Source organism: Strix aluco, chromosome Z, assembly GCF_031877795.1.
Source record: "Strix aluco isolate bStrAlu1 chromosome Z, bStrAlu1.hap1, whole genome shotgun sequence".
Classification (NCBI taxonomy): Eukaryota; Metazoa; Chordata; class Aves; order Strigiformes; family Strigidae; genus Strix; species Strix aluco.
This window is the reverse complement of record NC_133971.1, coordinates 41,764,756-41,779,003: the sequence shown is the minus strand read 5'-3', so window position 1 is coordinate 41,779,003 and position 14,248 is coordinate 41,764,756.

Here is a 14,248-nt window from a genome sequence, read left to right as displayed (position 1 = left end):
GAGGATTTTCCCTCTCTGACCAGCACAAGATCCCTGCTTCTAGAGAGGTGAGAACAGAGTCTTACTTGGTGGGAGGAGGGTCTAGCCATACGGAGGAGTGATGGCAAATCCCAGTGGCAGCGGCCCCCCAGTATAGACCCAGTAGAAGTTGAGTACAGATCATGGTCCTGACCAGACTGGAGACTAAAAAGAAATCCTTGCGTTTTCTTCGCAGGAGGAGTCTCAGGCTCGCTGCAGTCACTGATGAACTGAGTTGCAGAACCAGGTGAGGAGTAGGAAAGCTCTCATCAAAAGCTGCTGTGCCCGTGCTGATGGGCACAGCTTTGCACGACTCTACAGCCCGAGTTCTGTCTGGCTGTCAGGAGGTGAGTGCAGCAGGAGCTGGGAGGGCCCCGTCAGACACATCTGTTGGCCGTGGCCAAACAACATCATTCACCTGGGTCTAGTCTCTGACTTGCCTAAAGGTCGGGCATGGTGGGAAAGGGGTTGGAAGAAATTCCCTTTGCAGAGCTGGCTGTCTGGGTTTCACATCTAGTCTGCTCTCGATGCTTAGCAGATTAAGGTCCCCCTCTTCATCTGGTTTAGCTTTATGTTGACAGACCTTGGTATTGTAATTCAAATGTAGCAGGTTCCATAAGCCACAGAACTCCTTTAGGAATTGCTTCTGTTGTTTGAGTTCACTTGCCAAGAGAATATTTTCATATTCCCAGCTTGAGGTTGGGGGTGGCATTCCTGTGGGGAACACGGCCCTTGGCAAAGCACGTGTCACTTTGAGAACAGAGGAAAGCCTCTGACCTGAGCTGTTTCCCCCAAAACAGCAAAGCCCGGAGTGCTGCTCCCGGTGCTGGCATCTCCCGCTCTCCAGAGCAGGCAGAGGGCAACAGCCAGAGCTGCTGTGGCTGCACCACCCCGTGTTGCCAGGAAATGGTAGAGTTTGAGGATTGTCAAGGCCTCGGCAGTCCTCATCAAGTTACGCTCTGCTCACTTGGGAAACGCTCTAAAGTTAGGAAAAATGAGGGTTTGCTCCCTTTTCGTGTGCTAGCTGTCAGGTTTTTAAGCTAGACCCTCCAGAGCAATTCTTCACTGCCTGGTGTAACCAGTAGAAACTTGAATTGTTGGTCATCTGAGCTCGGCTCAGGGGACTCTGGGAACCTGCTGCTCCCCGCGGCACAAGGACACAGCATTGGTCAGGGCTGGAGGTAGAAGGTGCAGCCGGAGCCGTGGAGCTGCGGCTGGGCCTGGCGCTGGGGGCTTGTCTGAGCTAGGCCTTTTGCCTCTTCCAGGCATCCCTCCTGCAGGCGCAGCCGGCATGAGACCCAACAGACGAGCAGGACTCTGTTGGATGCTGTGCGAAGAGCTGTCTTGCTCCGTAGCAGCTGGGGTCAGGGAGCTGAAGCTGCTGTGCTGGGAGCAGAGACTGGGAACCCAGGTCCCCCTCCCTGAGCCGCCTTGTCCTGCAGAGGGACAGCTGTAGCAGCACAGCGTTCCTTTCTTGTCTTCCCAGAAATGTGCCATGTTTTGCTGTGGGGAATGGGGGTGCATTAGTTCTGTTTCATTTGGAAGCATCTCCTAGTGACAAAGATTTTTTAAATTATTTTTATAAAAGAAATTTTGCAGAACTGCACTTTTTCAGTAGGAAAAAGCAAGTGGTAGGTAAGTATGTGGTTTAGGGAGAAGGTGACCCCAGTTTTTCGCTGGCCCAAGGAAGCTGTTCTGAGCTCCTCTCGAGCTCTGTTCGCAGCCGCTGGCGGGGCAGAGGGGGCAGTGGGGGCGTTACCAAGTGAAGGGGGTAGCTCAGGGCGGGGATGGAGGGGGCAGGAGGGGGGTTTTTCCTCCCTTCCAGCCTCAGCACAGCAAGTGCTGGTTCGCTTCCCGAGGCGGCTGATCTGCTGTCAGCGAGCTGCTGGGAGAGAGCAGCCTGAGGGCAGCCCGGGGGTTCTCGAGAGGGCACCGGGAACCCGGCCCCGACCGGCCAAAGCGGGAGGCGGCGGGCGGGGGTGGGGGGTGATGTCAGCCAGCGCGGAACTGCTCTGCAGCAGCGGCTGGGTCGGGGGGGGGGGGGGCTCGGAGGGGTCCTGCAGGGGCCCGGGGCCAGGGGCGGGGAGGCCTGTCCTGCCCCGGGAAGGGAGCCCCAGCCTGGCCCGCCAGAGCCCTCGGCCGGCTCCTGAGCTGCAGGGATGGAAGGAAGGAGGCCCTTGGATTCGCCTCCCAGGGAAGGAGGACTCTGTGTTTTTCCTTGGTTCCTGGGTTCATCCGGAATTGTACGTTGACAGATCGAGGGGAGATAAACTGAAGATCAATCGAGATGGTATTTTTCCACATATGCCTTGTGACTGTGAGTCAGACTTCTGAACACTGGGGTGATTTTCACCCCTGCCGAGGCCTGAGAGGCTCTGTGTGCCTGGGGCTGCTGAGCGCTGCCTGGGCCAGGGGCAGGGGGGGGCTGGTGGTCCCTTGGGCTCCCGCAGGGATTCCAGACGGGCCCGCTGGGTGTTTCAGCCAGCGCTTCCAGTCAGGAAGCGTTATTTTTCTAGGTTCTAAATGAGGCTACGGTGTAAACCCACTTAGACTTCTGTACGGTGGTGTACTCTGTCAGAGAGCTCAGTAGTACTGAAAAAGCTGGCACAGAGTTCAGCTGGGACTCGAGATCTGACTGTGTTGCTGTTAAAAAACTGTATAGAGCCTCCTTGGGCAGTTACTTGGCAAGGCACAACTTTTCTGTGATTTTTGTACTCGAATTCTGACTGTAATGCCAATGCCATAACCTTTCTCCAAAATGTTTCAGTCAGAACGAGCATTCATAATCTGATTACCTCTGAACTACACCCAAAACAAAGTTGCAGGGTGAAGTGACGGAAGATTTGGCCAGCCTGCCTGGGTATTCCTGCTGCGCACGTTACCCGACCGTCCGCTCGTCTGCCCTGCGCTTGTCCTGTTGGAGTGAGTCCTCTGGGTAACGCGTGGGCTCTGGACGTGGTGAGTCTGACTCCCTCTGACCACCCGAGACATTGCTGGTCTTTCCCTCCCTCCTGTTCCGAGGGTGTGGGAAGGCTGCAGAGACTGGCAGGCTCTGCTGTGCCCTGCAGAGCAGCTTCAGCCACACAAGACCGTGTGGCCGCGGGTGCATCGTGGTGCTTCGACACCAGCCGGGACCACAGACCTTCTCCATCAGCTTGTTAAAGGGTCCCAGGGCAATGTGCTGGTGGGGAAGGGGGAAGGGTAAGGGGGGTCGAGGTAGGAGGCAGCTTTCAACTGATGTTAAGCTTAAACTGAAAATGGTTCTGGGCTTCGAGAGGGTTGGGTTTGGTTTTTTGCCTTAAGTGTGTTATTACCTTTCCAGGTAATGCTTTCCGTGGCAGCTGGCAACGGTCCTTGTGCACCAAACCTCAGCTCGTATTTTCACTGTGGTTAATACCTATAATAGTAATGGCATTATACTGAGAATCACCCAGGTTAATGACAAAGAAACTGGTGAAGTCAGGACTAGTTTCAGCAATAGGTGCCCAGCAACTTCCTCGAGATCAACATCTTCAACTCACAGAGTGAGAGTGGACCACAGCAGATCCCCCTGCTCTGAGCTCCCAACGCAGCAGAGACACACGCCCTCCTCTGCTGTGTCTGTCCAACGTCACCCCCTCCACCGATGGAGCCGGCTCTGCCTCATCCCTCCTGCCCTGACAGATGGTCCTGGCAGAGAGAGCCCGGAGCTACGGACTGAATGAACTCGACACGTTTTGGAGGGATGGCCCACAGACTGCAGAAATGACATGTGTGTGTGTGTATATCAACCCCCACCATGTTCTCAGTGTCCCCAATAGGGCCAACAGCTTCATACGAGCCTTTATTGGGGAGCTGGGGGGTGTGTGTGTCCCAGCCCCCACCCCCCAAGTTCTTGGGCCTCGAGGCCTCAGCCAGTGCCTGCAGTTATCTGCCAGTTGGTCATCTGCCAGTTGCCCCGCAGCGGGGCACCGGGGGCCGGTCCTGGGGCGGGCAGTGCCGTCATGGTCCTGCGGAGCACCGGGCCCACCGGGCTCCGCGCCCGCGCCGCCAGCAACGCAGCATCTGCGGAGGTGCAGTCAGCGCGGAAGGGGGGGGTCGGGGGGGCACCCCCGGGCCGGGGCCCGCGCCCAGGAACCGCCGGTGCTGGGGACGCGCCGCCCGACGGGACCAGCCGGGATGGGTGGCCCCGCGTACCGCGGCCCTACTCTCAGTGCCCCTTTTTCCTACGCCAGTTTTACGCCGTTTTTAATTCCTCGGCGGACCGTGTTTTAAGGCAGAACTAGTTTCGCTACAGCAACCCCCAGAGAGAAACATCCAGCCGCACGCACTGGCACCAGGGCGCAGTCTTGGATTAAGAGCCCTGCGGGCCAACAGCCTCTCGCTAGAACAGCCCCAATTCTCCTCATTTTCTTCGTGCTGTGTCTTACCGTCCAGGATTTCAGGGCTCTCTCCTACGTGCCGCTGAGTAGCACCCCCACCATCCCTGTGTTTCTTGTCAGAGAGAGGGCTCGGAACCAGGCGCAGCCCCCCCCATCGCGGGGGAGGTCCCGGGAGAGCCCCCCCGCTCCGCTCTCGGCCCCGACAGGACCAGCCCGGGGCCGCCCGGCCCGGCCTCCCCTTCCCTCCCGCCTCTCCCCGCCGAGGAACGCCCGCCCCGCGGGGCCGTTCCGCAGGGCCCAGCGCGGAGTAAAGCGGCGTCCGAGGCGGGGGCACTCTCCCGTGCGCCGGGAGACGCGGCCGCGGGACCGGGGGGCGCGCAGAAATCGGGAATTCCCCACAGCCGGCGTGTCCGCCTGCCTTCCCCTCCCCAAAACACGGTGCTGGGAGCGCTCGCTGAAATACCGTGGGCGCGTACCGGGGCCGTTTAGGCCGGGCTGTGGCGGGAGGTGACAGAAGCGCCCAGCCGCAGAGCCGAGCCCCTGCGCGTTCCGCGCCCGCCCCGCCCGCTCCGGGAATGACACGCTGAAGTGCTAAGGCTTGGACAATAAGCCCAAGCCAGAGCTGACCTATAGATGAATCCTGTACATTTTATAACTGATAACCATTGTGCTAATAGGAATTATACTAAGTTATAGCAAACCAACTATTCTGATGTAAAAGCTGGGAATACTGAAGCCTGAGCAACAGGCCCTGAACTGAAACTGCTAACTCCGTGTGTAGTCATTAGTGAAATATGCATAGAAGATGTAGCTTAAACATCATAAAACATGTCTATGTTGAATGTATCCTTATATTTCTTTATGTGTGAGCAAGATAACAAGGCCACAGAAACAGTTGTCTGGCCTTGTGACCTTGCTCATAAATTAACTAGATAAGCAGGGAAACTCCCTTAGCTTCTCCCTTAAGCCCTGGCCAGGCTCTGGGGGGAACCTAACGTGAGATGAAAACCAGATATTTGCGCTTAAAACAAAGGTGCCAGCTATTCTGGCTTACTGATTTTTAGGTATATAAGGCTGGGCCCGCTCACAGCGACTTTGGAAGCCTCACCTACGGGTGGACGCACCGCGTAGGATTTCCCACTTGCAGGGACAGGTTCTCCAAACCCTCGCTGTAACCGGGGCTGCCCAGCGACTGCGGATCTGGATGATGGTAACGTATGCAAGTGGTGATGGATCTTTCTTAATCACTATTCTCTCTCTCTTGTAGTAATGATTTGATGCATTACCCTGTATTTTCCTATTTGTTTAAGTGCACTATTCTGTCTTTTCTTACTGTAGGTTTTCTGTATTATTCTGTTATATTATTTAGTTATTTCTAGTAAAATACGCCTGCTCTTTTCACTCTGGTGTCTGAGTTTAATTGATATCCCTGATCAGCAAAACACACACCTTTCCCCCCAAAACTCTCCCCTCTCGCAGAGCACCCCCGCCACCGGCCCTCGGCTCCGCGCAGCCCTCGGGGGGACCCCGGCCAAGCCCCGCACCCCCAAAGCGTGGCACCACCCCCTCCACCCCCCCCCCCCCGCCGCAGAGACCCTCGCAACCGCGCGGGCGCTTCCTCAGAGCTGCTCCGCGGCCGCGGAGGCTCCGCCGCAGGGCGAGGGGGCGCGGCGGGGGGGCCGCCTTCCCCTGGCCGCCAGCGCAGCCGCCGCGCCCGCCCGTCACCGGGCTCCGAAAACAAGAAGAAACGCGGAGAAACCTCCCGCACGCGGTTTTTCTCCAAGAGCCGCTCCATGAATTACTGCTGCCGCCATCGCCGCCATCGCCGCGGAGAACAACGCGCGGACTGACTTCGTCGGCGCATCCTGCTGTGTCGTTCAGAGAGGAAAGGCGCGGGCGTGCGGAAAGGGAGCGATTTTATAGAAACCGAACCCGCAGCCCTCCGCGAAGCGCGCACGAACGCCCCGAACGGACTCGCTGACAGCGCGGAAAAAGGACCGGCGAGCCAGAAACTCCGCGCAGCTGCCGCGCGTCGCAGCGCAGCTTCCCCCACCTACCGAGGCCTGGCCCCTGGCCCCCGCCCCCCGCCGCGCTTCCCTCCGCACCCCCCGGGGTTCGTCTTCCGGGAGCTGCCGCACCCGAGCGGTGAGGGCCCGCGTCCCCCCGCAGCGGGCGGGGAGCGAAGACCGACCCCAGGGGGCACCCCGGGCCGGGACCCCGTGGCGCCGGGGGCGCAGACCCGCGCTCTGCCCGTCGCCTCCCGGGGCTACGAGACCTCCCCCCCGCGGGGCCGCCCCGGGCCCGCCGGGGAGACGCCTGAAAGCCGCCTCCGGGCCGGCGGCGGGGGTGTGGGGCGGGCCGGGGTGTCCGGCGGTGTCCCCGGCCCCCCCGCTCTGCCCGCCGTGCCGGGCCGTGCCGCGGCTGGGCTGGCGGTCGCGCCGTGCCTGGTCGCGGCCAGAAAAACCCCCCAAGCCCTGCTTGCCTCGCCGTGGCAGCGGCTGTGGGGGGCGTCAGGACTAAACTCCAGCGAGGTGCCGTCCGGGCTTAGGTCGGGTTTAGCGCGGGACAAACGGATTTCCCGGGGCTCGGCCCCGCCCCTCGCTCAGTGACGGTCCTGCAGAATCGGCTCCGAGGATTTGAAACAAGGATCATGGCTTTTAGGGGGAGAAGAACACGGGGCTTCTCCTTTCCTCCAGCTGCTCGAGAGCAGAATTCCCTTTTCTCAAACGGACCGTATTTAGGGACGGACCGACCAGTCTCAGTTTGCTTTCCTGGGACTCCGCGGCGTGTCTCGCATCTCTTGTCAGGCGGAGCTGAAACAAAGGGGGGGCGGCGGGAGATGGAAACACAGCGGCGAGTTTAATTAAAGACACCTGGCGAGTTAAATAGGCGCAGAGAAGCAGCGCCCGGGCATTTACGGCCCCTGCGACGGACCCGCTGTTGCTTTATTCCCCCGCGATGTGCCGGGAGCAGCAGCAGCGTTTGGGGTGCGGGAACTCTGCGGGGAGGGCTGGGCTGGCGGGGGAAGGCGCCAGCAGCCTGCGGCCCCCCCGGCTGGGGATTGTCCCGGGTCTGCGGGGAGCTGAGGGCAGCCGGCGCCGAGCACCCTCTGCCCGCGGCGCGGCCGAGGCGCGGGGGTTCATTAGCCCCGCCCGGGGGTGTCGGGCTCCGTTTCGGCACCGGAGAAGGGCCCTGATGTTCCTTTTTCAGCTGAATGAGGAAGGTTTTCTGGCGGGACCCCGGGGGCGCAGGGGGGGAGCGGCGAGGCAGCTGTAGGGGGGTGGGTGCCCGTTCCGGGGGGGCGCACTCGGGCTCTGGCCGGCAGCAGGACGGACAAACCGCTCCCGCGGGCCCCGCGCTCCGCCGCCTCCGCCGGGTTTGCTCAGGCCGCAGTGTAGGTCGGGTCTTTGTTTAGGCGGGGGCGGCGGGGGGAGGCTGTGGCAAGCGGGGAAGGCGAACGGGGGAGGTCTCGCCAGTTTTTTGTCGCTGCTGTTGTTGTTGCCGTCTGTGTTTCCCGCCCCCCGGAGAGAATGCTCCCGCGGCGCGCAGGCGGGTTTTGCGCGGGGGGTGAGGCCGCCGAGGCAGGTCCCCGCGCCGCCGGGCCACCCGCTGGGAACCACAAACATTTCGCTGCCGGCGCTGGGAGCAGAGACCTGGCGCGGGGTCCCGGGGCCGCCTGGGGGATGCGGTAGGGCCGGGCCGTGGGGTGGAGGCGCGACCCGCTGCTGCTCTGCGGCGGGAGGACACGGACCTGCCCGCGGTGGGAGCCCCGCGGGTGCCGGCAGCCCGGGCTGGCGCGGAGCCCCCGGGCGAGGCCGGCGGGGGCCGGGCGCTGACCGCGCTCTCCCCGCGCTCCCCCGCAGCCCGCCCCGACGAGGACTCCTGCTTTTCCTCCCCGCCCCTATCGCCCTCTTGCTCGCCACGGTCCGTGGCCTCGGGCTCCGGATGCGGCCCCGGCCAATGCGTCTGCAGGAGCTGCGGCCCGAGATGGTGGACAAGGACCTGCTGAAGGGGGGAGCGGGGCGGGGGGGCGCCCGGCCCCCGGTGCCGCGCTGCCCGCCCTGGTATCTAACCCCGACTGCGCTGCCCGCCCCGGGACCGACCGCGGGGCGGTGCTGCCCGCTCCGGGACCGCCCCCGTTGCCGCGCTGCCTGCCCCGGGTCCGGCCTCCGGTACCGCGCTGCCCGCCCCGGGGCCGCCCCCGGTGCCTCCCAGGCCGCTCCGGGACCGCCCCCGGTGCCTAACAGCCTGCCCCGGGACCGCCCCCCGGTGCCGCGCCTCCCGCCCTGGGACCGCCCCCCGGTACTGCGCTGCCCGCCCCGGGACCGGAACCCGACGACGCTGCCCGTCCCGGCACCGGCCCCCGGTGCCTCCCTGCTCGCCCCGGCACCGCCCCCGGTGCCTCGCTGCCCGCCGCTGGACTGAAACCCGGTACGGCGCTGCCCGCCCCGGCACCGGCCCTCGGTGCCTTGTTGCCCACCCCGGGACCGAACCCCGGTGGCGCGCTGCCCGCTACGGGACCGGATCCCCACGGCGCTGCCTGTCCCGGGACCAGCCCCGGTGCCGCGCTGCCCGCCCCGGGACCGCCCCCGGTGCCGCACTGCCCGCCCGGTGTCCGGCCTCCGGAGCCTCTGCCCGTCTCGGAACCGCCCCCGGTAGGACGCTGAGCGCCCCGGGACCGAACCCTGGTGCCTCCCAGCCCGCCCCGGCCCCGGCCCCCGGTGCCTCCCAGCCCGCCCTGGGACCGCCCCCGGTGCCTCCCAGCCCGCCCCAGGACCGACCCCCGGTATCTCCCAGCCCGCCGCGGGACCGTCCCCCGGTTCCGCGCCTCCCGCCCTGGGACCGCCCCCCGGTGCCTCGCTGCCCACCACTGGACCGAAACCCGGTACGGCGCTGCCGGTCCCGGCACCGGCCCCCGGTACCTCCCTGCTCGCCCCGGCACCGCCCCCGCTGCCTTGTTGCCCGCCCCGAAACGCCCCCGGTGCCTCTCTGCCCGCCCCGGTTCTGGACCCCGGTGTCGCGCTACACGCCCCGAGACCGGTTTCCGACGGACGTGCCCGCACCGGCACGGAAACCCGGTGGAGCGCTTCCCGTCCCGGAACCGGCCCCCGGTGCCTCGCAGCCCGCCCCGGGACCGTCCCCTGGTATCGCGCTGCCCGCCCCGGGACCGGAACCCGGTGCCTCACTGCCCGCCCCGGAACCGGACCGCGACGGCGCTGCCCGCCCTGGGACAGGCCCACGGTGGCTTGTTGCCCTCCCCGGGACCGAACCCCGGTGGCGCGCTGCCCGCCACGGGACCGGATCCGCACGGCACTGCCTGTCACGGGACCGCCCCCCGCTGCCGTGCCTCCCGCCCCGGGACCGCCCCCCGGTGCCGCGCTGCCCGCCCCGGGACCGGAACCCGACGACGCTGCCCGTCCCGGGATCAAACTCCGGTGCCTCCCTGCCATCCCCGGCACCGCCCCCGCTGCCTCACTGCCCGCCCGGTGTCCGGCCTCCGGTGCCTCTGCCCGTCTCGGGACCGCCCCCGGTAGGACGCTGAGCGCCCCGGGACCGGACTCTGGTGCCTCCCAGCCCGCCCCGGGACCGCCCCGGTGCCTCCCAGCCCGCCCCAGGACCGACCCCCGGTATCTCCTAGACCGCCCTGCGACCGCCCCCCGCTGCCGTGCCTCCCGCCCCGGGACCGCCCCCCGGTACTGCGCTGCCCGCCCCGGGACCGGAACCCGACGACGCTGCCCGTCCGGCACCTGCCCCCTGTGCCTCCCTGCTCGCCCCGGCACCGCCTCCGGTGCCTCGCTTCCCGCCGCTGGACCGAAACCCGGTACGGCGCTGCCCGTCCCGGGACGCCCCCGGTGGCGCACTGCCCGCCCCTGGACAGGACCGCGGTGCCTCGCTGCCCGCCCCGGGACCGGCCCCAGTAAGGCGCTGAGCGTCCCGGGACCGAACCCCGGTGCCTCCCAGTTCGCCCCGGGGCCGCCCCCGCTGCCTCCCAGCCCGCCCCAGGACCGACCCCCGGTACCTCGCTGCCCGTCCCGGGACCGAACCCCGCTGCCTTGTTGCCCGCCCCGAAACGCCCCCGGTGCCTCTCTGCCCGCCCCGGTTCTGGACCCCGGTGTCGCGCTACCCGCCCCGAGACCGGTTCCGACGGACGTGCCCGCACCGGCACGGAACCCCCGTGGAGCGCTCCCTGCCCCGGAACCGGCCCCCGGTGCCTCGCAGCCCGCCCCGGGACCGGCCCCCGGTATCGCGCTGCCCGCCCCGGGACCGGAACCCGGTGCCTCACTGCCCGCCCCGGAACCGGACCGCGACGGCGCTGCCCGCCCCGGGACAGGCCCCCGGTGGCTTGTTGCCCTCCCCGGGACCGAACCCCGGTGGCGCGCTGCCCGCCACGGGACCGGATCCCCACGGCGCTGCCCGTCCCGGGACCGCCCCCGGTGCCGCACTGCCCGCCCGGTGTCCGGCGTCCGATGCCTCTGCCCGTCTCGGGACCGCCCCCGGTAGGGCGCTGAGCGCCCCGGGACCGAACCCTGGTGCCTCCCAGCCCGCCCCGGGACCGACCCCCGGTATCTCCCCGCCCGCCGCGGGACCGGCGCCGGTACCTCGCTGCCCGCCCTGGGACCGAACCCCGGTGCCGCGCCTCCCGCCCTGGGACCGCCCCCCGGTGCCGCGCTGCCCGCCCCGGGACCGGAACCCGACGACGCTGCCCGTCCCGGGATCAAACTCCGGTGCCTCCCTGCCATCCCCGGCACCGCCCCCGGTGCCTCGCTGCCCGCCGCTGGACCGAAACCCGGTACGGCGCTGCCCGTCCCGGGACCGCCCCCGCTGCTTCGCTGCCCGCCCCGGCACCGGCCCCCGGTGCCTTGTTGCCCACCCCGGGACAGGCCCCGGTGCCGCGCTGCCCGCCCCTGGACAGGACCGCGGTGCCTCGCTGCCTGCCCCGGGACCGCCCTCGGTGCTGCGCTGCCTGCCCCGGGACCGGAACCCGACGACGCTGCCCGTCCCGGAACCGAAGTCCGGTGCCTCCCTGCCTGCCCCGGCACCGCCCCCGATGCTTCGCTGCCCGCCGCTGGACCGAAACCCGGTACGGCACTGCCCGTCCCGGGACCGCCCGCACTGCTTCGCTGCCCGCCCCGGCACCGGCCCCCGGTGCTGGTCTGCCTGCCCTCGTTCTGGACCCCGGTGCCGCGCTACCTGCCCCAGCACCTGTTACCGAAAATCCGGAATAAAGAACTTACCAACACCAATTTGATGCAGATAAGCAGACACTTCTTTATTGACGGCCGGGCGCGCAGGGGAGTAGTCTCACCAACAACGCGCGCCCAGCACCAAAATCACCCATCTTATATAGAACTTGCTCATATACAATTCCCAAGGACACAGTTTCATACACAAACACAATTCCCAAGGACACAGTTTCCTTGGCAGGTACTTGTAAGCTGTTACGGTTGTTTCCCTCGGTTCCTATTATTCCTAGACTTTGACAACTACTTGTATTCTCCTGGTCCTATATATATATATTATAAATCAACTTACAGATCAGTTTGTATTTGGTTACCTAGATTCCAAACGTTTCTACTAAATGATTATGACCAATCTCCTCGGCCTTGGTATGGGACTGTACAGGTGATTCTAAAGCAGCAATCGGTTGCTAATACAAACCACAACAAATAAAAATTTTACTAAATATTTCTTCCGATTTTATATTTCTATTAAATCAAACACAATTTCTTCTACTTATTGGTAAATCGATAACATTTCCCCCCTTTGAAAGTGTTGAAAATTATTTCAATACTTTCACATTTTATTCATTTTCATTTTAAGGTTAGTATTTGTTTCTCCATACTTCGGTGGTGGACTGTATCCAGGTGGCATATGTGGTACTTCTCTCATAATCCTTCGCTGTGCTGCAAGTCTATTAATAAACTGTCTTTTAAGACGAGCATAAATTAAGATGATCATCACAAAGACAATTAACAGCAAAAACAAGGTCTTGATTAGGGATTTCAGCCAAGAGTTCAGGTTCCATCCTAATCCACTAAAAATCTTTTCCAACCAATCTTCGGACATATCTTCTCAAATTGTTTCTGTTTCTTTTTCGATTTTGTCTAAGAGATCTAGATCATGTTCTACATCCTGAGTCACATTAGGAATATGAATGCAGCAATGATCTGGGCTATCCTTTAGATATCCACACACTCCATGCTCCTTTAGCAGAAGCATGTCTAATGCCATCCTGTTCTGAAGTGTCATTCGGGAAGTTGCCTGTAATTGAATGTTTAATTCTTTAAATCCTTTCCTTGTGACCTTGGCCAATTTTTCTACTTGTCCTGTTAACTGATAGAGCCATTCTCTGTTTCTATATGAAGCTATTGGGTTCAAAAGGGACTCTAAGGCCCAGCCAATTTTCACTCCTGTTGATGGTTCATTCCATGTGTCATCATCTGTTTCAGACCTCTTGGTTCGTTTTAATCTTAAATCTTCTAAGGGTCCTTTGAATGGCGATTTCTTCCAAATTGGACACAATGTCGGCATGCCTAAAGTAACTTGTTTCACCTTACCATCTACTGGCAAGTGAGTTGTCCAGGTTCCATCACTTAATGCCCAAACCAAATGTCCTGGACTCTGAATAGTAGATTTCTTACAACTGAAAAAGTATCCTCTCCTGGGCGTGAATATGCTTGTCAACGTGAGGTTATTATGAAAACCTCAACAGTAACAACCAAACTTCAGAGCAGCTGCTAAGGGAGGAATTCTTTGAATTATTGAGTCTGCATTGCTGCAGTCATACACCTTTTCACACTTCCACCATGGTACTACATGTTCCTTTTCTATTCGTGTAGTACCTTTATCTACTACTGAAGGAAGAATTGCGAGTACACCTTTAATCCAAGTACCGTCCCAAGTAAAACACCAGGGAGTTCTAGCCATGTACTGAAACTGAGAAAATATGGACATCGACCATACAGAATTCCACTGTGCCTGTGTTCGTGTACTTTGACCAGTTTTGTTACACTGCCATTCCATGATGTCTCTGCTCACATTGTTTTTAATCTGTTCATCTTATGAACATCATCCTAACAATCCCTGTTCTGGACCTGCTTCTAGCCCTAAACCTAGATGAGTCATTGGTGTAAACTGATGATTCAAGAGTTTTAGACAATCTGCCTCTCTGCCCACTGTCGCGGATGAAAGTATTGACACGGTAATATTTAGTAAGAAATCTAGGTTTATTAATAACTAACAGCAATTTATTATTATAAAATAATTCAGAAATACTAAAAGAAAGAAAAGCGACTTATTCAGATTCTAAAATGACAAGATTCACACTAACTTACTTAACGGTACCTATATATATACATGCATGCACATAACAAAACAGACATACAGAAACAAAGGGGTTTGGATTCAGTAGAATGAACACAGAACAGACATACACACACAGAAACAAGGGTACGTACCCCCCCCCCCCCCCCCACACACACACACAGAGTAAAGAGAAGCTAGCTCAAAGAAAATTTCCCTCTCGAGTTTAGAGCAAATACTCACAATGCCTTGGCATTCCTCAACGGGCGATAATTGAGACTCGAGCAGGGGACTTCGCCCTGGCCTTCCATCTGGAGCAGACGACACCTGAAGGGTTTGGTACCTGAGAGGCGTCCCAGCTCAGGGGAGATGCTGGTCACAGGCCCGCTGCAATCCAGGAGAGCTCAAAGGGTCTCCCTGGTGGTCGCAGTTTATAGGGTCCAAGATAATTGACTTTTGTCAAATGCCTTCTGGTGCCTTCCAGCAGTTACAAAAGAATTTGATTAATGTGTGACTCTGTTATTGTTCCCATTTGACCACATCCCAGGCACAGGTGTGCCAGGCCC